General features: G+C 42.2%; 1 protein-coding gene and 1 pseudogene across 10 annotated transcripts in view; both read left to right on the forward strand.

Moving 5' to 3' along the window:
* The window catches only part of Anks1b (ankyrin repeat and sterile alpha motif domain containing 1B), a 1,028,376-nt gene that overhangs the window by 845,963 nt on the left and 156,921 nt on the right, over positions 1-25,492 (forward strand). The gene's annotated exons all lie outside the window — the stretch shown is intronic.
* On the forward strand, positions 24,255-25,041 carry LOC113832928 (annotated as a pseudogene).

The raw sequence follows: 25,492 nt of genomic DNA on the forward strand, positions 1-25,492 counted from the left end.
CTCTCCTCTTTTTCTTCTCTCCTCTCTGTGCTCTCTCCTCTGTCTTTTCTCTCTCTGTAATAAAGATTAAACCCAGGACCTAGTACACACTAGGCAAGTTCCATAACAGGCTTTCTTACATGTCTTGAACCAAGAAGTCTCTGCACCATCACAAATAGCTCTGCGTGTTGGTGTACTCCCTCAGTGCTCTAGCAGACAATTTACAGTCAACCTTTTCATTAAGCTCACAAAGAACCTCAGACTCAGCCAGAGTCCGATCAGGGTTTGCTGGGTGCCTGGGCACTTGCATAGCCCTGCACGTGTGCATAGCTATCACAGTTACCATAAATATGTCAGGGCTCCTCAAACCCCTTGTAGACATCTCATTCTCCAGGGGATTTTTTTCCCTATGTGGTATTTATTTGATTATGCTCTTCTTAGCCTTCATCATTATCACTGCTTCTAGATACGCTAATATAAAACAATTGCTGCTACTGTTTTCACAAATGTCCTATAGATAGAGTTGTTCCCACCCAGCAAACTCTGATTGAGACAAACCCTGAGAATGAAGCTTTCAGGGAACCCCCCGACTAGTTAACTAGCAAGCATTCTTTCAGAATGAGGGCTTGGTGGGGGTGGGGGGCACTCCAAACCTGTCCTGTCCTCTCCAGTGGCTGCCAGGATGCAGGTTCTCACATTTGCCCCTGGAGGCAAAGCTGTGTGTTTTCCAGGATGCTACAGAGCTATGTATGGTAAGACAAGATGATGACAAGCCAAGTAAAATGCCCCGCATCTCACTGCTCCAAAGTTGCAAAGAAGCTAACTTGGATAGTTTCATTTTATGCATATGAGGTTTGGGGTTTTGTTTGTTTGTTTGTTTGTTTGTTTTTTGCCTGATGTACTTCTGTGCACCATATCTTGTCTGGTGCCCATGAAGGGCCAAGAAAGCATTGGCTCCTATAGGACTGATCCACAGTCAGTTGTGAGCCACCATGTGGTACTGAGAATCAAACCCAGGTCCTCCAGAAGAGCAGGCAATGATCTTAACCACTAAGCCGTCTCCCCAGCCCCTAATTTTGACAATTTCACTAATGGTCTTTCTTTATATAGAGGAGTAAGCTTTTGGAGGTCTTTACTATCCATTTGGAAGTGTTTCTCTGAACCATATTGTTTTTATGTTAAAGGTTTCCAGAAACACCTGGAGAACAAGATCCATTAGTTGCAATGTCTAACAAGAGTATGGGTGGGGGAGTTAAAGAGAAATATGAACTGACACAAACTTATTCGTTTATGAAATGATAACTCAGTGATGATTGTATGTTGATCACTGTTGTAGGCATCAGGAATACAAACTGAACAGGTAAAATGCCCTGCAGGGACCCATATCCTATCAATGAAAACAGAAAATAAATAACCATGTAGCCTAATAAGTATAATAAATAACAGATTTTGGTGGTCAACATTAAATCAACTTGAAGAGTCTGAGGAGGGGGCAAATAGAAATGGAACATGACTGATGGGTTATAGTTTGCCAGAGAAGAGAGATAGACACCCAGACAAATAAAAAAAAGGCGTCTCTAGAGCCCCTACATCATTGGGACATAGTAAAGTAAGGTGACTGGTTCCTGGAGGAAGCTGTACCTGGAAGGAGTATAAGGTGAGACTGTGGGAACAACATTAGATAAAACTGAATTTTATTTTTAATGTATTTTTAAGTAAAGTATTATTACATGACTTCCCCCACTTTCCTTCTTCCAACTGCTCCCCTGTCCTTTCCCTCCAATCCCTCACATGTCTCTCCTCCCTCCTTCTCAAATTGATGGCCTATTTTTCTTATTACTAACACTCACATGTATATATGTATAATATAGGTATATATGTGAGCACCAGGAATATAGTATATATGCTATAACTATATACATGTATGTAGTTATATATATATAAAATCAACAATATGTGTATACATATATGTGCACAAATATATAAATATAATCTAATGAGTCCACTTTTGTTGTTTGCATATCTGTGATTTCAGGGATAACTAATAAGGGGCTTCATCCCTAGGAGAAGCTAATTCTCCCTCTCTCATTACTTGCCTGCAGTTCTTTGTTTAGAAGTTGAACCCCTGGGATTTTCCCACTCACTTTACCATGATATGTATATTGTCATTGTTCAAGTATTGTTTAAGCAGCCATTTTGACTTCCTGGCCCTCTGGCTCTTCCCTGAGCCTTAGGTGCAGGAGTTGTGTGTGTTGTAGATGTATCCACTGGCTGTGCTCCCCTATAGTCCTTTGACCATTGTGTCCAGATGTGGTCTCTGTCGTCTCTGTGATGGTTCCCATGTGCTTTAAAGACAAATTTCTTTGATGGGGGATGAGAGCTGCACTTTTCTGTGGGTATGAGGATAAGATTTAGAATTTGGTTAGGATTGATACTGGTCTAGTAAAGTGGTGGTAGCAGGTTCTCTTCTAAGATCTATGGCCTCTCAAGCCCCATGCAGTTGACTAAGCTTCTAGTACCAGACATGAATTCACTCTTGTAAAGTGAGCTTTCAACCCAACTAGCCAGCTGTTAGCTACTGCCATGGGTGTCACCAAAGCCCCTTTAAGGCTATCTTGCTGTGCTGGTCATTGCTGTGGTTCATAGACATGGCAGCTGGGTGGGACTGTCAACTGCTCCGCTCCCTCAGCAGCTTGCATAGTACTATCTGGTACTGTGGATGCTAGACCACAGGAAGGAGACTTTCAGGTTAGATCCACCCCAAAATGAAGATGGAGGTTTCTGTCCCACTTGGTCTCACAGCTACTTTGCACCAAATAAACATGCAAAGACTTATATTAAGTATAAAATGTTTGGCTGATGGCTCAGGCTTCTTATTGGCTAGCTCTGTCTTAATTATTAATGCGTTTCTATTAATCTATGTATTGCCACAAGGCTGTGGCTTACCTGTAATCTGGCATGCTACTCCTTGGGCAGCATGGTGTCTCTTGGCGGTCTCTCCCTGCCTTCCTCTCCCTAGCTTTCTCCTGGTCTGGTAGCCCGGCCTATGCTTCCTGCCTGGCTATTGGCCAATCAGTGTTTTATTCATCAACCAATAAGAGAAACATATAAACAGAAGGACATGCCCCATCACCAAACCATCTGAGTCCTGTGTTCTAACTGTGCAGTGTTTTCAGCAATAGGGCCTTACCTTAGCCTCTGAGAGACTACCAAGGGCAACAGCAATAACCTACATTAACTTGAACTACCCTGACCAACCAACAACTCAAATGGAGGTTTCTCATATTTAGCACTGGGTTTTTTGTTACTCTATGGCTCTTTTGGGGAGCATTGTTTGACCCACATCTGTAAATATGTAAATGTGTATATATGTAGATATACATACACACTTATTTGTATTGTATATACTTTTAAGTAAATATGAAATATGGTCCCAGAATCTTTTTCAAATAATCTTGATTTTATTTTTCTCTCCATTCTTCTTCTTCTGTATTGGCCTCCCCCTCATTTTTCCTATTTCCTCTCTTCATTTCACAGGCATCCTGCTATCCCCCTCAAACCTCACTCCCATGGCTTCCTTTAACTTTTCTGGTTTTTGTGGATACTCACATCGGAAGATTTGGAGCTAGAACGAGAGATGAGAGAGAACATGTGACATTTGGCTTAGACTCGATTTAAGCTTCAGTTCTTCCAATAATGGAAAACCATGAAAATTTTTTAAGTAGAAAAGTCATTTGGTTACTTGGTTATTTTAAAACTATTTTATCATGCTGGGAGGTGGTGGCGCATGCCTTTAGTCCCAGCACTCGGGAGGCAGAGGCAGACAGATCTCTGTGAGTTCCAGACCAGCCTGGTCTACAAGAGCTAGTTCCAGTACAGTCTCCAAAGCCACAGAGAAACCCTGTCTCGAAAGAAACAAAAACAAAAAAACAAAACAAAACAAAAAACAAATAAAAACTATTTTCTCTGTTAGACTGTAGCCACTGTTCTAGGCACTGGGCTATAGCTATGAATAAGACAATGGCCCTGACTTCCCGAAGAAGGAACACAATGAGAAAAATGATACAATATGTAGCATTGTAATATGTGTTGGAATGAATACTATGAATCAAGGCATCATGAAGCAAAACAGGATTAGAGAGGGCTTTTTAACTCAGATGGAAGCTGTGTAGGAAGACTCAAGGGACAAGGAGTTAGTCCCTGAAATGAGACAGCAAGTCATCACCTGAGTCCCTGTGGATCCGGGAGTGGGTGGGGTGGGGGGAGCTACAACACATTTGGATGATCCTAATGAGAGGGTTCTAAGCCTCAGAGAGGGCCTTGTGGGTAAAGTCTGGGGTGGGAATTGTACAGAATGAGATCTAACAGAGAATCTAGGGACGGGAAATGACCCTGTTGGGGTAGAGCAGAGAAAAGGCATGTATTAAGGCAGAGGAAGCCACCAGGGAAGGCTACAATCTGATTTACACGCTCAGAAAGCTATCAATTGCTTAGCTATAAGCAGGTAGTAGAGGGGTAAGAGTGAGAGGGAGGGACCCACTGGAGAGACTCCGGGGACTTAAATGGGGGTGTTCAGTGAACTTGTGATGTGTGGTTGGTATAAGTGTTTAAAAGCGAAGCAGCAAAACTTGATGAAGTGTTGTTACAGGAAACCACAGTCCTGTGCTGCAACCCTGGCAATCCAGTGAATGGCAGTATGGACAACAAAAAGGGTAGAGACGGCAAAGGCAAGAGTGGGAGAGGCAAAACCAAGGATTTGGATCCCACTGCTTGAAATGCCTAATAGCTCTATAAATGCAGATGCTGTTAAGTGGAAAATGTTTTGGTCAGAATTGAGTGTAAAAACTTGATTCGTGGGTGCAAAGGTGGGATTTGATGTAACATCCAGGAAATAAGTGTAGTGAACAAATGTGTCACTATGAATACACTGGTAGAGTGCTTGCTTCCCAGGTGTGACAACCTGGCTGGATCCCCCATACTTTCCAAAAATGAATAGAATATCGAGATTAAGTTATATTTGTGTCATTTTTGTAAAATAGCTCAGATTTTTGTTCTGTCTTCAGAACCCAATCTCAGCTTCAGCATTTTCAACGGGTTCATTATAAACCAATTAACTTCCAATGGTTACTATTAACGGTACTAGCCATTAAGTGCTTCCTCCAGGCAATCGGTAGACATGGAACTGTCTAAGAAAGATCTCCTTCTGTTCTTGTGCAGAGAGCTTATCAGCTCCGAGGAGCTACATTATGCCATTCTGTTGTAGCTCATTGTTCTCAACAAAGAAAGTGTCGCTGCACATAATAGAAACCGTATTTTGTGTGTCACAGGTCACTTTGGTCTGGGAACATATCTAAGCAGAACACTGTTTTTGTCTCCTTGTCCCATCTGGAATTTGAATATGAAAGTCTTCAGAACAGGTTCAGCACTGGCATTAGTGAATAATGTACATTGGATTATGGATATTGTAGTCTTCTCTATTATTTGATAATCTGCTTCAAAATAATGTCTCAGTTTGAGGTTGGGGAGAATGATTTCCCTGTGTAATGGAGACTATCTGAGAATTGATTAAGAAAAAAAATCTAGCCTTGATTCTGAATTAATTCTTTTCTAAAAATCCTTAAAGCCTCCTTACAAATGGAAATTTTCTTTTGACACCATAAAAGATTTTAATAATCATCAGAGAAGCTGTGTGACCTCAGAATAAAACAACCAAATCAATTCCGTGTGTGAGCCCCTCATGCAGTGTGCACTTGCATTGCTGGAATGAATATATGGACAATGTAAAATTAGTCAATGGGGGGCAAAATAGAAAAAATGACAGAGAGGGGATTCGAAGGAAGCTACTTGGTTGTAGACATCAAATACATCAAAACACTTGGAGTTAGCATATGTTCTGAAGAAAAGAATACAGGGGGTTGTGGTGGTTAATTTTGATTCTCAGTTAGGTTTGTTTAGCATTAGTGAGGCTCACTTTGAATGACGGCATTTCCATAGATGATTTCCTGAGGAAAAAGACCTGCCCTAAAAGTGGGTGGTATCATCCCCCAGACTGGGGTCCTAGATTGAATAAACACAGAAAGGAAAGTGCCAGGGAAATGCTGCCATTCCTCTTTCTCTGCTGACCCACCCAGATGAGAGCAAGCACCTTCTCGCTCCTGCTGCCACCTTATTCCTTCCTTCCTGCTAGCATAGCCTTCCCCGTTGTGATGGACTGAGCCCTCAAGTCAGGAGCCAAAATAAATCATTCTCCCATTGACTTCCATCTTGTCAGGTATGTGATCGCAGCCACAAGAAAACTAAGTATCACAAGAAAGAAAATGTAATAAAGTCTCTAAAGGAATGAGATGAAGGCACTCTTAAATTCATCTACCCTAATGAAACAGATGATGATAACAATGGCACTTTGTTTAGACATCACTGAAGATCACTCTTGTGCAGTGTGGAAAGTAACAACCCAGAAGAATGTTGGCACATTTAATTTCAAGATAATGTCACAAGCCTCTCTGCGATGTTGGGGACAGCATGCAATCTCAACCCTGCAGCAATGGCTTGGTGTCTCCTTTCTGTTTTAATTAGACCCGGTCACCTTTTCTTCCTTTCCTGGGAGGAGAGTGGAAGAAACAGAGTGTCGAGGCATATGTGACAGTCTCCACAACTAGTGTTCGCTGTGTCCCATTCTTCATGTGTTGCCATACTTGTCTCATAGATCTAGCCTGAGTGGGAACGGAATAGGAAGGCAAGCATAAACCCATTTTTATTGATGAAGAGACAAATGCCTTCTTTGGTGACCCCCAGAGATACTAAGTGCAAAACAGGACAAGGTATTAGAAAACAATAAATGGCCCTGAGAAAAATATGAAAGACAGAAAATGAGGAATGGCTGTGATTTTAAGAACTAAGTAAGTCTAGAGGGTTGGCCTTTCCATGGATGCTAAAATACCATGCTGTTTCTCCTCAATTTCAAAGGTAAATGGAAATAATTTTGTGTTCTAAAATATCTATCAGTGGCTAGGAGCATTGATGAAGTCATTAGCAACCAATATTTCATTAGTTATCCAAAAAGTGGTTTCTGAACACTCACTCTGTATTTATAGTGTTCCTACTCTATCCAGGAAACTTTGAGTTTACTGACTATCATTGCTCTACATCAAGCAGATTAAAGCCTTCTTTCACACATCAAATGTATATTTTTTACACTGACACCCACTCACACCATTACGCTCTATGGAAGCAACTGGGAACCAAATTTTTGCATATAATCACAAGTATCATGTTTTTCTAGGAAAATCCTATTTTTACACAAAAGTCTACAAATAAATCAGAATTTACTTCTGATGTGTGTATAAGTGATGTTCATGTTGAAATCTTTCCTAGGGGTAGATAATTAGGAGCAGTTAAGGGAGTTGGATCATGTCCTCAAAGGGAAGCCTGCTATAGGTGCTAGTTATGAACCAGAGAGCAAAACCCCTCCCTGAATAACATATGAATCCTCTTCTATTCAGGTATTCTAAATTCTAGAGTCATAAAGGGTTAAAATTGTACAAAAAAAGAAAGGGGGGACAACAAAATGTGTGCATCTTAAAGTTCCACCTCTGGGGCTGTGATAGTATTAAATATTAACGTCACACAATAAAATTACAGAAAACTCTAAATAATGAAAAATATCACTCTGAAGCAGTACTGCCACTTGAGGGTGAGACGGGAGCACCAAGCAATCGCAGCATGATTCAGAATGTGCGAGCGGCGAAGGCTAACTCAATCATAGTTTCCGTGTTGCTACCGTGAAGTAATAAAAGTTGTAAGAGCTGGCAGCCCTCAAATTGCTTGAGGATATAGAAAGAAAATACTTTTGTGCTGTACATTTTTTTTAAGATCTGTTTTGAACGGTATAGAAATTTAGTGCAGACTGTATCATTTATTAAAATGTAAGACTTGAAACAATCTGGATGGCAGGTTCTTTTCTTGGTGTCAACAAACACTTTCAAGTTAATCCTGATAGTTGCCGTCTTTAGATATGGATTTCATCTTCATTTATAGTCACTTCCTTTCAAATAATTTCCTTGGAGAACACGAGTATTATAATCAAAGCATACCAAAGCAGGCAAACAGATCACAGCAACAGCCATCTAGGGACCCTTTAGCTCATTCTTCATCCCTTCTACCCTTTACTTAGAGACTGGCATGTGGGTGGTCGCTCCTCCTTCCATAACTGAATGCCCTCCAAAGGATCAAGTATTTTCTTTAAAACCTCATGAGAACTTTGCAAACGTGGCAAGGACAAAAACCGGCACTGAACTGCTTGAATGAGTCCTATTACAAGCGCTGTGGCTGTTAAGATGAATTCCATATGGAAAAGGAGTGACAAAAGGAAGAGGAAAGTCTTAGAGTGCACAAAAGACACCTCAGAGATGATTCCTTTAACCGAGATATAGTTTATAATGCGTATTTTGATACTTTCCTCACTGTTGAAACAAAGTATCGGGAAAGAAGGCTTTGTTTTGGCTCAGTTATTTTGGAAAGTCTGTCTTGGTGGGGAAGGTATGGCAACAAGGGTGGAGGCCGCTGATCCATTGCCTCTGCCTTCCACAAGATGCTCCTCTGACTTTCCTTTTTACTTAGTCCTGGACTCCAGCCTATGGTCTGGTGCTACCCACAATCAAGGTGGGTCTTCTAACCTTAATTTACTTAATCTAGATAATCCTTCACAGATCTACTCAGAGACTAACCTAATCTAGATAATCCCTCCCAGGCTTGCCTGAAGGCTTATCTCCTAAAAGTGATCCTAGATCCTGACAAGTTGATAATCAGTATTAAGCTTCACGGGGCGGGGGGGGGGGTCTTCAAGTAACTTAGCAATTCTCTTGGATCATGAATTTGTAGAATGTAGTTGTGGTGTATATTTGTCATAGGGTACGTGCTGTGATGTGTGACAAACGCCCTCTAAATGTCTGTTGGGTGTGTGGAAAATATGAAGGAAGAAGGAAATCTGGGAGGAAGGGATTTTCATTTTCAAGGGGAAACAAGAAAGAAAAGACGATGGGGAGATAAGAAAGAACTACTTTCAACAAAACCTAGAAAATGTTTTTCTCTTCCTGAGACTGCTGGGTGTTGAATCTTATTTGAAAACTGCAGTTTGCATTAACTTGCTTCTATCAGTGACTTTTATCACTTGGTGAGCTTGTTTTGCATTTCTCATAAAGTCTAATGGACTTAGCATTTAGTAAAACATCTCATTCTTGGCTGTAAGCTATGTGTTGAGGTCAGTGGTCAAAACTCTGCATCTCCAGAGAGGTCATATCAACAGGTGATGAAGTAGGTGGAGCAGAACTCCATGAGTGCTATGTGCTTATAAATCTCCTGGCTTTTGGAATAGGTACCACACACACACACACACACACATACACACACACACACACATTCCCCTTCAGCCAATAGCTGACAGGGCTATACCCAGCTGTAGATGCTGAGCCTGACATATCCCTGAAGGTGTGTCCTTAAACAATCTGAAAGGACAGTGTGCTCTTATCCTTCTATTCTGCAGGATGGGAAACAAAACTTGCAGGGAAGCTAGAGAGGAGGTAGACACTGGTATCCTGTAGCATACTACAACTCCATGTGATGCATCATACAGTTTTCATTTAGCTGGCTAGCACTTGGGCCAAGTTATCACATATATTAAAACTCATGGACCACAGAACATAACGTATGCAAACTTCTGACTAGAGGCAAAGCAGATGCTCTGAAATCTGTATCTCTGAATACAGATCCCTCCCACTAACATGGGTTACTTTGAGTAGCTTTGACAAATTGATGCAAAGAAAAGGGCTCAAAGATGAAAAGATGGAATTTGAGCCAAGCCCTATCTCTGTTACAGGTGAGCTACGTCACTAGGGGAGAGTTCCTTGATTCCCCAAGACTCTGCCACCTCACCTGAAAATGGTAATAAAAGTAGAAATGTCATCCTTCAATCCACACATTGAGCAAATGTTTGCATTGCACATATTTGGAGAGCATCCCATGACATAACACTCTAGGAGAAAAAGTTCTTGCTCTGATAAGCAACTATCTTCTGTTCCCAGAACAGTGCCTGGCACAAGGGGAATCCAAAAACATCAAATGATGCCATATAATATAGAATGAAAACAAGGTTCTTGGATTTGAAAACCAGGCCTTCCGTTTCTCAGTGACCTGGGTGAGCCTCTCCACCTCTCTGTGCCAGTTTTCTTATCTGTGAAGAGAAAGACTGGTAACAGAATCGACACCACTGGATCATGTGAAGATTGAATTGAGTACAAGTGTTGAATGCTCACACAGTAAATGCTCCTCAGAGGCTAGTGGCTTTCCAAACAATAATAACAGCATTGATCACACTAGTGGGCTACTGGATTGATCCCTGGGGATATAAGAATGAAGATGGTGTAGCCCCCATCCTCAGTGAGTTCCTTACTGGAGACTGACAGGTCTAGTAAGGTAAGCAATCTGGAAACTGGACACAGATGCAGTGACAGGTAACCTCAGAAGTAAAATCGGGTATTCACAGTACAGTTTGTATTGTCAGTGAGCAACAAAATGGCATGTGAACTCTAGGCAGTTTCTCAGACTGACTCCTCCCTCCCTAATGGGAAAGAAACCTGTATGTGGTCATCAGAAATCACTGCTAGAATCTGCGGGTGAATCACAGGACGTATGTACCAGTGTGGTTCCCTTTCTCGACTTTGAAAGACACTTCCTGTCATTCCTGCTTCCCACTGGGCAGGCTGTGGAGGCGTGCAGAGCAAAAAGCCTTAACTTCCTCTCCAGGGCAAGCTCTAAACACTGCGGCTTTAGAATGCATTCCAGTGAGCTCTAGAGCTCTGCAGAGGCTCCTTGGCATAGTATTGCCCAAGTATCAGAAGATATGAACTGAGAAGGGATTTCCAGAACTTCCACCCAGAATCAGAAGTATGAAGATTTGCATGAGGTTTCTTTAGAAACAGGGTTTCTTTCCCTGAAAGCTAACAATATTTTTTTTAAACCACCCACCTTAAAAATTGTTCCAAGAAGTACCTTGCATTGAGATCATGATTCTCTGCTCTCAAGAAAGGCAAATGGCTCTCAAGAAGTTTTGAAAGGCATCTGAAAGTTTCTCACTGGTATAATCCCCAGACTGTCATAGAGAATGGAGTGGGATGTTTAATTTTCTTGCAATATTTCAGGAAACATGGGCTAGTGAATAAAACATCAAATTTAGTGAACAGAAATAATACAAATCTTCTTAAAGTATTGATCCATAATTTTTGGTTGGTTTTAAATTGGATCATATATTCCAAAGAGTAAACAAAAGTGACATAAACAGATTATAGTTACAGCTACATTTATACTGAGGGAAAACCATGGATCGATCCATTGAATCTACTCTATTTTGATTTGTTACATGTCTGAGCTACTTCTAAAGATCTTTTAAGTTTGAAGAGTCATTAAGTAGTGAAGTATATAGCAAGAGACTCAACCTCCATCTCTATACAACAAACTGAATATGGTCCCAATTCTGGAAGAACTAACTGCAAGCATAAGTTTGAATATTTCTATGATAAACATAAAACTATACCCTGATATGGGAGCAATAAAGTATTTAAGTAAAACTCTGCCATTATATTTTTGTTTCATTTAGTAATACATAAGTTGTTGGTATGCTAGACGCATGTTCAGGTTCAGAAATAGTACATGCTAAGCATTTCACATGTAGCTGACCCTAGGAGAGCAGTTATTTGCTGGGTTGTTGGGTAGCGCCTTGCTGTAACAGCCTGTCCCCTTTTGGCAGTGGGAGAAGCAGACTCAGGGAGGCTTCCCACTGTTATGGGTCCAGTAAGAACCAGGCTGGAAACCAGTGTGTCCACAAGAAACCCATATCCTATCTATTGTGTCAGAGCAATTGACTGGGCAATTTGTTACTGTGTGACCATGTTCAGGCTTCAGTGGTGTCCTCACCTAAATTTGTCTTCTGAGCCCTAGTCCCCGTGTTTTGGCATATGATGTGGTTTAGAGACAGCCTATCTTCACAAGTACTCAGATTAAAACAAAGCCATGAGTTGGGCTAAGCTCTGATATGGTGAGTTCCTTGTTAGGAGAAAAGATTTCTTCAGATGCAGGAGCATGCGTGCAAACACACACACATATACACATACACAACATACACACATATATACATACCATATACACATAGATACACAACATATATAAACATATGAATGCAAATATATAATATAAAATTTAAATAAACATTATAAATAAATTATATATACATAGAGAGGGGGAGAGAGAGAGAGAACAGAGATAGGGTCAGAGATCAAGTGCAAAAAAAAGTCACCAGAAACTAGGCAAAGGTCATGGAAGAGATTGTTCTGCACAAACCTTCCAAGACACTTTCCACATAGACTTCTGGCTTCCAGAGCAGTTACAACGTTCCTGTTTAAAGGATACTTTTGGTAGTTCTGGAAGTCCTCAAAAGTAAATATTTCACCAGCTTCAGATGACTGGGTGTTTTGTTGATTTTCCCCAATCCCTGAAATTACTGAAAGGGAAGTCCAGAGTGTCATCTCTCTTTAGAGTGTGACATGCCCGTGTTTTTAGGCTCACTGGTACTTGTTGTTCATTATCTACATTCAAAATTACACCTTCCTTTTAAAATATAGCCAAGTAATTCACCAGCCACACAGCTTTCTCTCAACCAATGCATTTTGAAGGAGACTATGGAAAAATATAAAGTTGATGCTTTTCTGGCTTTTCAGTGAATATAAAGTAGAGCAGAAAAGAAAATTCTCCCAATGACAAAATGTTCTCTTTTTAAAGATGTCTTCTTAGTTTTGAAAGACAGGCAATTGAGAAGTGGGTGTTGGGGTCAGGGAGGCACAGCACATTTTAAGTAGTCCCATTATGATCCAGCCAGATCCAGCTAGGAGTTTGGGGGTTTTGATTCTGTGTGAAGGTTTAAGGAGATTGAAGTATTCGGCAATGATAGTTTCCATTTAGCAAGAGCTTGTTTTGTACAGAGCACACAAATGATGGCATCCCCACCCATGAGCACACAACTCCCTCTGTATGTGTTCAAATGGTCCCGTGTGTGCCCAGCTCTCTGCAGGGCTTATTGGAAGCCACTAGTGGCCGATTCTGCAGGAGACAAGCTTAAACATAGATTAGGTATTTCTGGATAGAATCACATAATCCTAGTTTTATTTTGTACAAAATCTTCCTTCCTAAAGATTAAAATACATCATAATAAATTCTGAGTGAACAGAAGAGTTAAATATAATTTTTTAAATTACTAAAACAAGTTGGGGAGCAACCAAATATTTTTTCTGATCTAGAAAGAGCAGCATTTGTTTCCTAGGATGAAGAAAGCACTCTGAAGGTGAATCATAAAGGAGAAAAAACTCAATATAATAGAAAATATAACATATGCTTCAAATAAAAATCCAAAGGCAAATGACAAATTATGAAGGCATATTTGCAAAATATGTCAGTGAGCAATTGCTCTTGTTATGTAAGATTTGTTATAAATCAGTGAGAAATATAAAGAACCTAGAAGACAACTGGACCAAAGATGTGCACTATTCACAGAAGAAACACAGATGTCCCACAGCATATGAGAAATATACAAGCAATTAAAGTGATAGCTTCTACCTCCCCATTTTAAACCAGCCAAGACTCGGTATTGTTACATGTATTGAAACAGACACTCTTACATAATACTGAAGAGAAGAAAATCCGTTCTACCTGCCAGGAAACAAAGACACATGTTTTCTCAGAAAGCTTAAGATGGAAACAACCTATAACCCAAGGACACATTGAGAAATTAATCAGAAATGCCACAAATATTGATCTATAAGGGCATTTATCATGGTATTCATTTTAATACAGAGAAAAATTAGAATGTTCTAACATCGGGGAGACAGGTTTTAATAAGCCCTGGCACAGTGAGTAGCCTCATTCCATACACTTGTCTTCCCTTCACCATTCCTTTTACCAGTCAGCTTCCTGGAGCCTTCCTCAGTGTTCCCTGTGCCTATAGCTTGTCTGCTCGTAGCTCTTGCTGACCTGTACTGTCCACTTGTACGTGGTCCACTTAGCCTCCTTCCATTCCACTCCCTCTCTCTTTTTGGATCACCTTCTTGGTTTCTACCCCCATAATTAATTGCCCAATATTCCTTCTACTTAAACGTAAACCCCTAAGAGGGAGATTCACTCATGTAGCTGAATCACAACCAATTTTGTGAAGGGACTCGGGAACTTTCTGTGAGGGAGTAGTGGTGGTGTTGCCTAATGCAGAACACAGCTGCCCAGGCAGGAAATAGTCCTGTATGCAGGAGCTGCAGACCTTGCAGGTATCATCTTAGTAATTATAGCATGGTTCTTGTCTGTGCATTCTCATACCAAAATACACTGGCCTCTCTCTTTTTCTTTATTGCTTCACTTCACTTCGCTTTGCTTTGCTTAAGAGACTCAGGAACCATGATATATTTCATTTCTTAACCCCAATATCTCCTGTAGGACCAGGCACTACAGTGTTTGCTTGCCTTTAAAACAAATGTTTCACCTCGCAGCCCAGGCTAGCCTGGAATTCACTGTTTAACCCAGGCTGGCCTTGAACTCATAAAAATCCCACTGTCTCAACTTCCTGGGTGCTGTGGTTATAGGTATACAGCACTATACCTTGTCACAAAATGTTTGTTGAATGATTGGGGTTTATAAGAATTAAAGGAAATGGTGACGACCAGACACCCAGAGTGGGTCTGGCATGAAGTAGCTGTTCAACAAATGTTAGTTTCTGCCCCCATCCCTCCATATTTCCCAAATCCTGTTTCTTCTTCATTCCTGTAGTATGTCCTTCACTGAATGATTAGCAGACATGGGCTCATCACTACTCACCAAGCAGTCGGGTGTCTTCGGTATCATGAAATTCACTGGCTGGAATAACAAATCTCCACTCAGTGCTTTCAGGAGCTCAGCTTATACTAAATTTGTTTAAAGCCACAATGTGACAGGAGGAATAAGTTCCAGTGTCCCATAGCATAGGGTGACTATGTAGTTCACAACAGTCCATTGTGTGTTTCATGAAGAGTCAGAAGAGAGGCACTGAAGGTGGAAAACACAAAGAAATGATAAGGACATGTAAATCCCAGTGATCCTGGTTTGGCCATTCTGCAGTTCATACAGGCATTGAAATATCACACCATATTCCACAAATTCACACAACTGCTATGTGTTAGTTAAGAGGACAAATAAAAAACAAGTCTTCCAACTTGTAATGTCACCTTTTGTATTAATTTCTTATTCTATCTTCATGCAGGTGACACTTAAACTGAAATTGAAAGTGCTTGGCCACTGAGCACCCATGATGTCCCCTGCTCTGTCCTTTAACTAAAACTGTGAGGCAGAAATGTTGGGCATCAGGGACACTATTTCTCTGGTTCATGGGGGTGGGGAGGAATCACATGTCCTGTTGTAGAGAGGGAACTGAACCTTTGCAACCCAGACCACCTGGATCTTCTTATGCCCTTAGTTTGGCTCTTGTTACCTGTATGACACTAAGAAAATTGCTTCACCTCTCTCCCCATTAGTTGGGTTGGTTTATCGTCTTAGTAAAATCGTAGCAGCAGTCATTAAATTTAGTTGTAGTAGGGGCTAACTAAGTAGCTTTGCATGTGCCAGTACTTCTATAATAATGGCACATAAACATAGTCATATGTAACACGAAAAATATAAACCCAGAGACAGATATTGAGGTTCAAGCTGATGGTCAGATAAGCAAAGCAACCAAGCCAGCAGCTCTTATCTCTACCCAGGCTGAAGCAATCCTGCCCTCTATGTAGCTGGAGACTAACTGCTTGAACTTGACTGGAGATCAAAATGCCCCAGACTGAATATCTGATCTTGTTTTATATACCTCAAGTGCTGGGATTAAAGGCGTGTGATCCTAAGTGCTGGGATCACTTTTGTGTGAGCTGTTTCTATTTTAGACAAGATCAATTTCATGTAGCTCAGTTGGCCTTGAACTAACAGAGATCCATCTGCTTGTCTCTTGAGTCCTGGGGTTAAAGGTGTGTGCGACCACTGCCTGGCTCTATGGCTAAATAGTATGGCTGCTGGGATTAAAGGTGTGTATCACCACTACGTGGCTCTATGGCTTGTGGCTAGCTTTGCATTCCAAACCCTCGGGAAAGCTTTAATAAATCATAACTAATATATCACCACAGTCATATGGCATAGAACCATAGCCACAAACACTCACTGATCTTATAACATTTGAATGAAGGGTGATATGCTGTACTGTAATAAAGAAACTAAAACCTAGGGTCAGAGGGGTGCAGGGCATCTCTAGGTAGGGTTGCAGCCAAGAGAGTTCCCCCAAGTTACATACATGCCTTGCTAATCCTGTTTTGACATTTGATTGCCCATGCTGTCATATTTTAAGTACTTTTGAGTATCTGCCTTGATGGCTTTTAGTCTCGAATGCCCTGTGTTTCTCTGTAATTCCATTCTGAAAAGAAAACTCTAGTCTTGACCCATCAGGTGGGTGTCTGAAGTATGTATGACCCTTTCTAGAACACATCTTTACAAGTAATGTTCCTTGGCTAGGTAGCAATTTGAAAACCCTTCTTCCTGCATGAAGCATGTTGGTAGACTGCTGCTTCCTGTTACCCCCTTTTATCAACCCTCAGTAGGACTGCCAAGATGGGGAGAGGCTCCCCACAGATGCAGAAGATGCTCAACAGTGAGCTGCCGATTTAATTGTGCAGTTCATTTGGATCAGCCCACTGAGGCATTTGTCTATTCCACCATGACATCATCATGACTTATCTTAGCTGATCGTCTGCTTTACACCTGGGATTGCTCTCCATGGTTCAACGGCTCAGCAATGAATCATTTCGTTCCTTCCTATGTATTATGACTACAACTTTCATTACTTCCGGAATAATGAGAGAGTCTTACACAGGGCGCTCCTCCGAGAAATTAGCATATCAGCAAACATGCACGAGTAATGTCAGGGATGTGTGACTGTGTGGGGGTGTTCAGTAGGAAGTAGCACCTCCAGGGACCCCTGCACATGTGAGCCTCTTGGGCACCGCTGCCTGCTGTGGTGGCAGAGAGCCAGGAGGGGAGGGAGGGAAGCTAGATTTTAGGCTTGGTTCTACTAACTCACCATTACATGTTTCTGGCAAGCTTCTCACCTTTGAGGGGGTTCATTGGGGAAATTAATTCTCATTTATTCATTCATATATTTTTCTTGAGGATAGTTCTGAGAACTATTTTAATTTTCTAGGGCTTTCCAAAGTGCCACAGACTGATGACACAACAATCAAAATGTAGCCTCACGGTTCCAGAAGTTAGAAGTCTAAAAGCAAGGGGTCAGCAGGATTGGGGCTCTTGGCCTCTGTTGTCAGCTTGTAGATGATTACCTTCATCTTGTGCCTCTGTGTCATTTGTGCCTCTACATTTGCATCGTTTTCTTTCTAAGTATGCTAATTTTATTGGGTTAGAGGTCTACATCTACTTCATCATCACCTATGAAATCCATACGGCCTTGAGCCCTAAGGGTCTTGGGTCAAACTAGGAGCTAGAGTCAACAAGATGATTGCAACAGAGAGTGGGAAGCGTATCCAAGTGGAATGAGTTAGTGAGGGAAGTGGAGACGGCTCTGTACAGACTTGGGAGCTGTGCTGTAGAGATGGGAAAGTGTAGCTTCTTCTGAATTGAACATCTCCTGAATGCCTTGATGATAAAATTGAGTGAAATGGTACTTGTGAGAGGATATGGTGTGAAATTAAAGAAATAAAAGTAGTCTCCACCTAAAGGGGTCCTAATGAAGAAAATAGAAACAAATAGTGGTGTGTGAAATAAAAATGTATCTATGGCCAGCAGCTAGCAATACCTGGACTAAGTGTCTTCCAAGGATACTTCTAGCCTAAAGGTCTGCAGATCTGAGCCATGAGAACAAATAGATTTCAGGTCATTTTGGTGTTGACCCCAGAGACTACAAAGCATCTGGCTTCTTTCTGAACTGGAGCTAAACATTTGTTGTGATTCCCCTGAGATTTCTGTGGACCTTCCATTCTCAATTTACTTGTGGATGTTGGGAGCCATGCAGCTCGAAAGGTGGCTCAGCTGTTAAGAGCACTAGTTGCTCTTGCAGAAGACCAGAGTTCAGTTCCTGGCACTTATGTCAGGCGGCTCCAGAGGATCTGATACCCTCTTCTAGCCCCTGAGGGCACTAACAGACACATGCACGTACACATAGATTAAAATAAAAAAAAATATTTAAAAGCTAGGAGTGCCAGCGCTACAGAATGAAATGCTTTATTAGCAGGCAGCATCTATCTATTGTCCAGACAAATATTTGTTAAGCAGTGACTGTCGCCAGACACTGCTCTGCATGCTACCAGATGAGACTATTTATGACTCTTCCAAGAGTTCAGAGACTGAAGAGCAGACAAGTACGTGTGGAATCTGACAAGTGTTCTAGTCTTAGAAGCATGGTATAGAGGGATACACACATACCTGGGGCATGGTGAAATCAGGAAGGCTTAATTGAAGCAAAATATTGCCTGGGATGAGTGCTGTGGTACACAAGAAGAAGAGGGTTACAACAGGACCGCAGTGTGGCCCAGCCTGTTCTCTGGTGGTCTGTGGACAAGCCACTGTGGTGTAGCCTAGGCTCCCTGTGCTCAGAGGTGTGAAGAACAGACATGCTGGAGTCAGGCTGTCCAGGTTTGTAGCCACAGCTCTGCTACTTATCTGTGACTATAAATCAGTTTCTTACCACACTGTCTTTAAATGTTTCTATTTCTAAAATAAAGACCATAACAGTCTCTACTTCACAAGGCTCCGGTGAGAATGGAATGCAATTAATAGAACATTTGCCTGGCACCAAACAAGTGCTGAGTTTGAGTGAGTTTTCAAGAAACACTTTCAGGAGAGGGTAAAAGAACAGTTTTCCAGGCGGAGAACTGGTTAAAGCAGAGTGAGTCCCATAGGCAAGATGGGGTCGCAGGCCACCCGGGAGGCAGAGCAAAGGATGTGACTGGTGAAACCCCTGAGATGAGACTGGAGACATAGATCGGAGTGAGACCACATGTTGTGGTTATCCTTCCTTTCTCCTAATAATAAATGAGTTACTCAGGAAGCACTCAAGGGGTTAGCTCAGACTCAACCACAGACTGTTTGCAGGGAGAGAAGTGGGTGTCCTGCTTCGGTAGAGGACAGTCCGGGTGGGTGGTGGCCACAGAACAGACTTGTGCCTCAGCTGCATTGCATGCAGGAAGAATTATGTAGAATTAGCATTTGGCATGAGTCCAGTGGTATATTGACCCCAAATCACATGCCATAGTCTATTTAAAAGATCACAGTCTCTAAATTGATTCCAGTCAAGATAGTGCATTAATTCTTACAGCAAAAGTTATCCAACTCATAGCCCTGCCCTCCCTAAGGAACCACTCAAAAAGATTTTACTTGGTAAATATTTGGGGAAAGATTGGTGCTGGTGATCTCAGCATGTAGATTAATTTCTCAGGGATAGAATTGATTGACATTGCTACCAGTGTATCCCAACCTCCTCCAGCTATATAATGCTTTTGGTGGGGTCCTGACGCTGCTGGGATCATCTCAGCTTTATCACCTTTGTTCTTCAGGTCTATAAATACAATGACATCTGTTCCTCATCAAAGTGTAAATAAATACACTTTTAGCCCCAGAATCAAGCAGCAAACAGTTGAAGAGTAAGTAGTTCTAGAGAACCTTGGCTAGGACCTCATCATTAATATAAAATTCATTTTTATAAAAAAAATCTATCATGGATTGCATCTCCAGATGGTGGTGATAGGGTGGCCCTGAAACCCCGCTTCCACTGAAGCCCTTCCTTGGTTTTCCATATGTTGACACAGAGCCCATGCAGACAACCCTGTAAATGTTAATACTGTCTGAAGGCTTCTGCCAGCATCCTGCCTTCCATTTTTTCTCAGATGTTCCTGTTTGGCTACCTCAAGGGCTGGGATGCTTCATTATCTAATATCTCTAGATCACAGGCTGGAACAGTTCCAATGGAGATTATTGGATCTATGATAAGCAAAACCTCACTAAAGTCGTAAATATTGAACAAATTAGCTGTGGAATGTTTCCCTTGTATCAGTGAAGACATTTGGAGCTGTGTTGGCTTGACTGTTAATTCTGTTTTACCATCTTCTCATCACAATAAAACTAATTCTAAATGCACATTCCTACAAATTTACTAAAAACGCACTGTATTCTCTGTTGATCTACGCACTGGGTTATAAGTCTGGGTGGTTTGCAGTGACACTTTTTTCCAGTGTCCTCTCATAGTTAAAGTCAGTCTTCCATTTTCTGAACTCTCAACACATCCTCTGTTTGCAGTGGGAGCTGATTCCATTGCCCCTGCTCTTTGGGGAACCAGATGACTGAATACATGTTAGGTGCCAACAAGCTGGATCTCCTACTCCTTTGTTATTCTGTCCCATTTTCTCCTGTTTATTATTTGTTTTAAGCATCACTTTATCATTATCAATGAGAATGAACAGTTACTGACTGCCTATCCTACGGTGATGACAGTGTTCTCATTAAAGTGAAGACATATCCAATGTTATGTGTGTATACATGCATCTATTTTTTATGAATCACAGTTTACTTCTTTTGCCCGCCTGTCTCACTTAAAGAAAACATGTATTTCCTTTTAGCCCCCCTCCTTTTCAATCCTACATGCTTTCTTCTTTGTGGGTCTCCTGACAGAACATTGTTCAGAACACACAGAGTCTGTCAGGAAAAGAGTTAAAAACCGCTACCTTTCCAGCTAACTGTGGCCCACAGGCTGCTAATTAGTTTGATGGATCAGCACCTGGTCTGCTTATGAATGCTCGCAAGACCATTGGCTGCTGGCAGCTGATTCTCGGCTCCCTGAGGTTTGGAGATGTATCAACCTGAACAGAGAGAGCTGGCGCTTGCTCGAAGGGTAGCCGCAGCCAATTATTCATGTGCTCCTTTGAACTTGACTTGGCTGAAGAAAGAACCATGCTTTCAGACACATTGGAGGCAGCTTTTTCTTGAACAGTGGGTTGCAGCTCCCTGGCACACTTTCCCTTGTTGGTGCCTTTACAGTCCAGTGACTAATACAAATATAATTCGTCATCTAAGGTGTGACTGACTGTGCTATGTGTTATCGCTTCAGTTTTTACTTTTCCTTCCATTTCTCTATTCTTTGTTCTGGAGGAAGGCTTGCAATCACTTTGTTTCAACTTTCTTATTTTAGTGGCATTTTAAAACACACATATATGAGCAATAACAAAATCCAAGAAAGTGTGCTAAAGGAGGACATATGACCAAGGAAGCAGCCTGTATTGAATGTAGGCTTGTGTCATTATTTAGCTATTTTAGTAGATACCAGTCAAGTATCTTAGCCATTTTGAGCTTACTAAAGCTTATCAATCAGTGGTAGAGATTAATTCCTACATCACAGGATCATTGAAACGATTGCACAAAACTGTGTTTTGTTTTGTTTTGTTTTTCGTTAATATGTACTGCACGGCCCTTATTGGTCAGCACTAACATTTAAGTGTCTGCTGTGTACCGGGCCTGATCGAGGGGCTGTTAAAGGAATATAAACTGATATTAAGCATCCCTCCCCCCACACACTCACCCTAAATACAGAGACCACTAAGAAGAAATGGTCCAGGGGTAAGAGTCTAACTCAGCCTTAACTTCACACTCATCCTTTAGCACATGCTGTCTGTTTCCACTTCTGCCAACAAGAATGCAAATCTCAGCATCTCTCTGAGACATCGGCTTCCTTTCCCCTGTGGTAATCTAATCACACACCTGAGTAGTAGTCAACTTCTATGTCTTGACTGAAGGTTTCATGAAGGTGGCCAGGTGGGAAGTGTTCAACATAACCTCCATGCAAGCAATTCATTTAAAGCTCCATTCATTATTTCCATTCACAAAATACTACAGGACCATTACTGTCTTTCCCTCCATAAAGACCAGGCCCTCGCTGATGCCCTCTTCCTCTTGGAACAATCCAAACATTATGTCAGATACTCACAAGGTAAGCAGTCCTCTGTGTCACCATGAGATCTCATCCCACCCTCCCAACAGTGCATCAAGAGATTTCTTCCAAACAAACACAGTGATAGCATAATACAGGCAGGCAAAGCTCTCCACCTCCTGATGCACACATCATCAGATTTCATTCTTACAGTCTTTATGAGTATGCGTTACTATGCCAGTTTCATAGATAAGGAAACAAGAACACAACGCAGCTAGGGAACTGCCTCTGTGAATAAGCCCTGCCTTGAATATTTGCTGTAAGGATTATGGAATGATGGGTTGTCAAGGGCTGTTCCTAGTACAAGTCACATAGAAGGCAATGGCAGCTTCCTCTGGAGGTGGTAAGAGCAGAAATAAACATAATACCACCATCATCCTTGTCGCATCTGTTTCACACAGACAACAAAATGAATGTAACCATAGTGCCAGCTATATAGTTTGCAAAGTCCAGTGAAAACTTAGGCCGGGAGCAGGAGAGCCAGTCTCCCCTTCCCACAACCCTGTCTCTCTGACCTACAGTAGACAAATGACTGCTCCATGGGGACCCTGATCTCTAGACTGATCAAGGAATGTGTCCTGAGTTACCCCATGAGCAAATCAAGTTGCTGAAATTATGAGCAAGGATAGTCCCAACCTACTTGTGGTGGCATATTATTTATGATTTATTAAAGCTTGCCAGAGGATTGAGGAAAGCAAAGCCAGCCACAAGCTATAGAGCTCAGGCAGTGGTGATATACACCTTTAATCCAAGCAACCAGAAGCTAGGAGGTTGTGGTACACACCTTTAATCCTAGGACTCAGGTTAAGAGATAGATGGATTTCTGTGAGTCCAAGGCCACCCAGATCTGTACAAGATTGATCCAGTCCTAAAGAGAAACAGCTCACACAAATATGATCTCAGCACCTGGGATCACACACCTTTAATCCCGGCACTAGAAGGGTATAAAAGATAGGAGCAGGGTCTTCAGTAGTCAGTATCAGGCATTTATTCTCCAGCCACATTGAGGACAGGAAGACATTCAGTCTCAGGATTCTCCAGCTGAAGAGAGGCAGTAGGATCAGCCCATTCAGCCTGAGGTAGTGGTAAGAGCTAGTGGCCTGCTACTTTGCTTTTCTGACCTTCAGCTTGAATCTTGAACCCCAATATCAGTCTCTGGGTCTTTTATTTATCATGTTCACCCACTTACCCCCAAGAATCCATCAGGTGGGGATCCCTCCATGTTTGGAATATATACCAGCACTGGGGAAAGAGGCAGGAAAAGGACTGAATGCAAACCAGTTCCTCCCCAACTCCTATTAATGCCAAATAATGCTACCCGAGCAAGAAGTAGCAAAGGTTCTGGGACAAGCCAGAGAGAAGGCTGTGAGAGGAATACAAGGTAGAGAAGAGGTAACTGGAACTTCACTCCAGGACCACACGGGCTCCAAGCACCAACAGGTGACCCCATGGCCCATCAGACTTCACTTACAAAACCCAAATTCAAAGTCTCAATTATCCTGAATAAATGGACTGTAATTTCAGAACCTTAATCCAAACATTGGGCCCCATATTAGGCAGGATTCTCTAGAAGAACAGAATGGATTGAACAATATATAATATAAAAGGTTCTTTATTGGATTGGCTTACATGATAGGGTCTGGGGAGTCCAACAACAGCTGTCTGTTCGCTGAAAAGACAGAACCCATTGGGTATGCTTCAGTAGTTCCAAGTCAGTTCTGAAAGCCTAAAAGTTCTGTAAAGAACTGCCTATGTGAAGTCCACATTGGAAGGCCAAGGAAGCTGGGGCCTAATGGCAGCAGAAGATGGTGTCAGCAGTGACAGACAACTCAGGAAGAAGAAACTAAGGCAGCAGGTACACACTGATTATTCCTCGGACCTCCTGGAAAGCAGGCCTCCCTGCCATCCCCAGCTAATCTGTGGAAACACCCTCTCGGTAGATCCCAGAAATGCGTCTCCTGGGTAATTCTCAATCCTGTGATGCTGACAATCAAAAACAGTCATCATAGGCCCTCTGGGGTAACCCTGGGGCATGGCCACAAAGCCAAGCTTATGAACAATAATTACTCAAATAAGATGTTGGTCTCCCTGCTGGCAGGTGATTTGAACGTTTGTAGGCACAAACTTCCCGGTTGGCGCGAGCCTAAGTTGGCTAAGGTGGTGAAGGAGACTGAGCTGGACAATAGACATGTTGGGGCGGCGAGCGAGGTCCGGAGGGGCCAGGACTCCATTTACTAAGTCTTCCAAGAGGTCCCAGCGGAAATCTGGCTCAGATCTCCCAAACATCTTTCCTGAAATATGGCCGGACACCCTCAAGCGGCTCCAGTCAGAAAGGCCATCGTCTTGAAGAAAATCGTGGCTCATGCAGTAGAGGCCCAGCTGTCCACACACTTGGAAGGAGTCCTAGGATCTCTTTTATCTTGGAAAAAGAAAACAACCCTCCTCTCAAGGTACCCACAAAGGAGGGCCTCTTCAAGACCTGTAGTGTCCCTGGTACCCCCACCAGCACCCCAGTGCTGTACACTCAGAATGTTGAGTCTAACTCTGGGGAAGGAGAACTGGACCCCAGAGACTTGGAAATGTCCCAGAAAATCAGGCGATTATACAGTCGGCTTGAGCGGCTCAATGCTGCCTCAACCTCCACCCCTGGCAGCCGATCCTTCTTTGGCTTTGAGGGACTTGAAGATTTGCCCCAAGTCTCACCTGTCGTGGATTCAAAGTTAATTGAGATCCCCAATGTATCTTCGAAGCTCTTGATTCCAGACACAATGCTTCCTGGAATCTCTCCTCCAGTCATGAAAGAGAAGCAAAGGAAGAAGGTGCCGGAGATCCTAAAATTGGAGCTGGATGAGTGGGCTATGGCCATGAATGCTGAGTTTGAAGCTGCTCAACAGTTTGATCTTCTGATTGAATGAGATAAAGTGGGGGTACACCTGGCTAGGCTCTCCCCTCTCCCTGTACATATTGGCTTTTGAGTAGAGCAGGACTTGTTACCCAGAAAGGTGTTGTTGGCCCCTTGTTATATTGTGGCTAGTTACCCTGGACTTTCTTCACAGTGTTGGGGATGAGAAGCTAATTCTGCTACAATCCTGCACTGTCAGAAACAGGTTCATTGTGGGTTGTCTCTCTGGTGTTGGTGGCTTGGAGTCCTAGAGTCTGATAGGGAGCTCACAGGCTGGAGAGACAGTTAAACTCTTGAGGAAATCTGGATATGGAGTCTGGGATGTGAAAGAAGGAGGTAGTCATAGTTGTTTTGTTTTGTTTTGTTTTTTTAACACAAGTGGCTGTTACATAGGAACTGTTCATGTATGTGTTCTGCTGTTGACACATTGGTGAATGAGGTACTGATGTCTAGGGCAAAGTAAGTATACTTCATGGTATGGGCTCCAGATGCCATCAACTTGAGATTTGTGGTCTCTGGTCACC

The sequence above is a fragment of the Cricetulus griseus genome (assembly GCF_003668045.3).
Source record: "Cricetulus griseus strain 17A/GY chromosome 1 unlocalized genomic scaffold, alternate assembly CriGri-PICRH-1.0 chr1_0, whole genome shotgun sequence".
In the NCBI taxonomy this organism is placed as follows: Eukaryota; Metazoa; Chordata; class Mammalia; order Rodentia; family Cricetidae; genus Cricetulus; species Cricetulus griseus.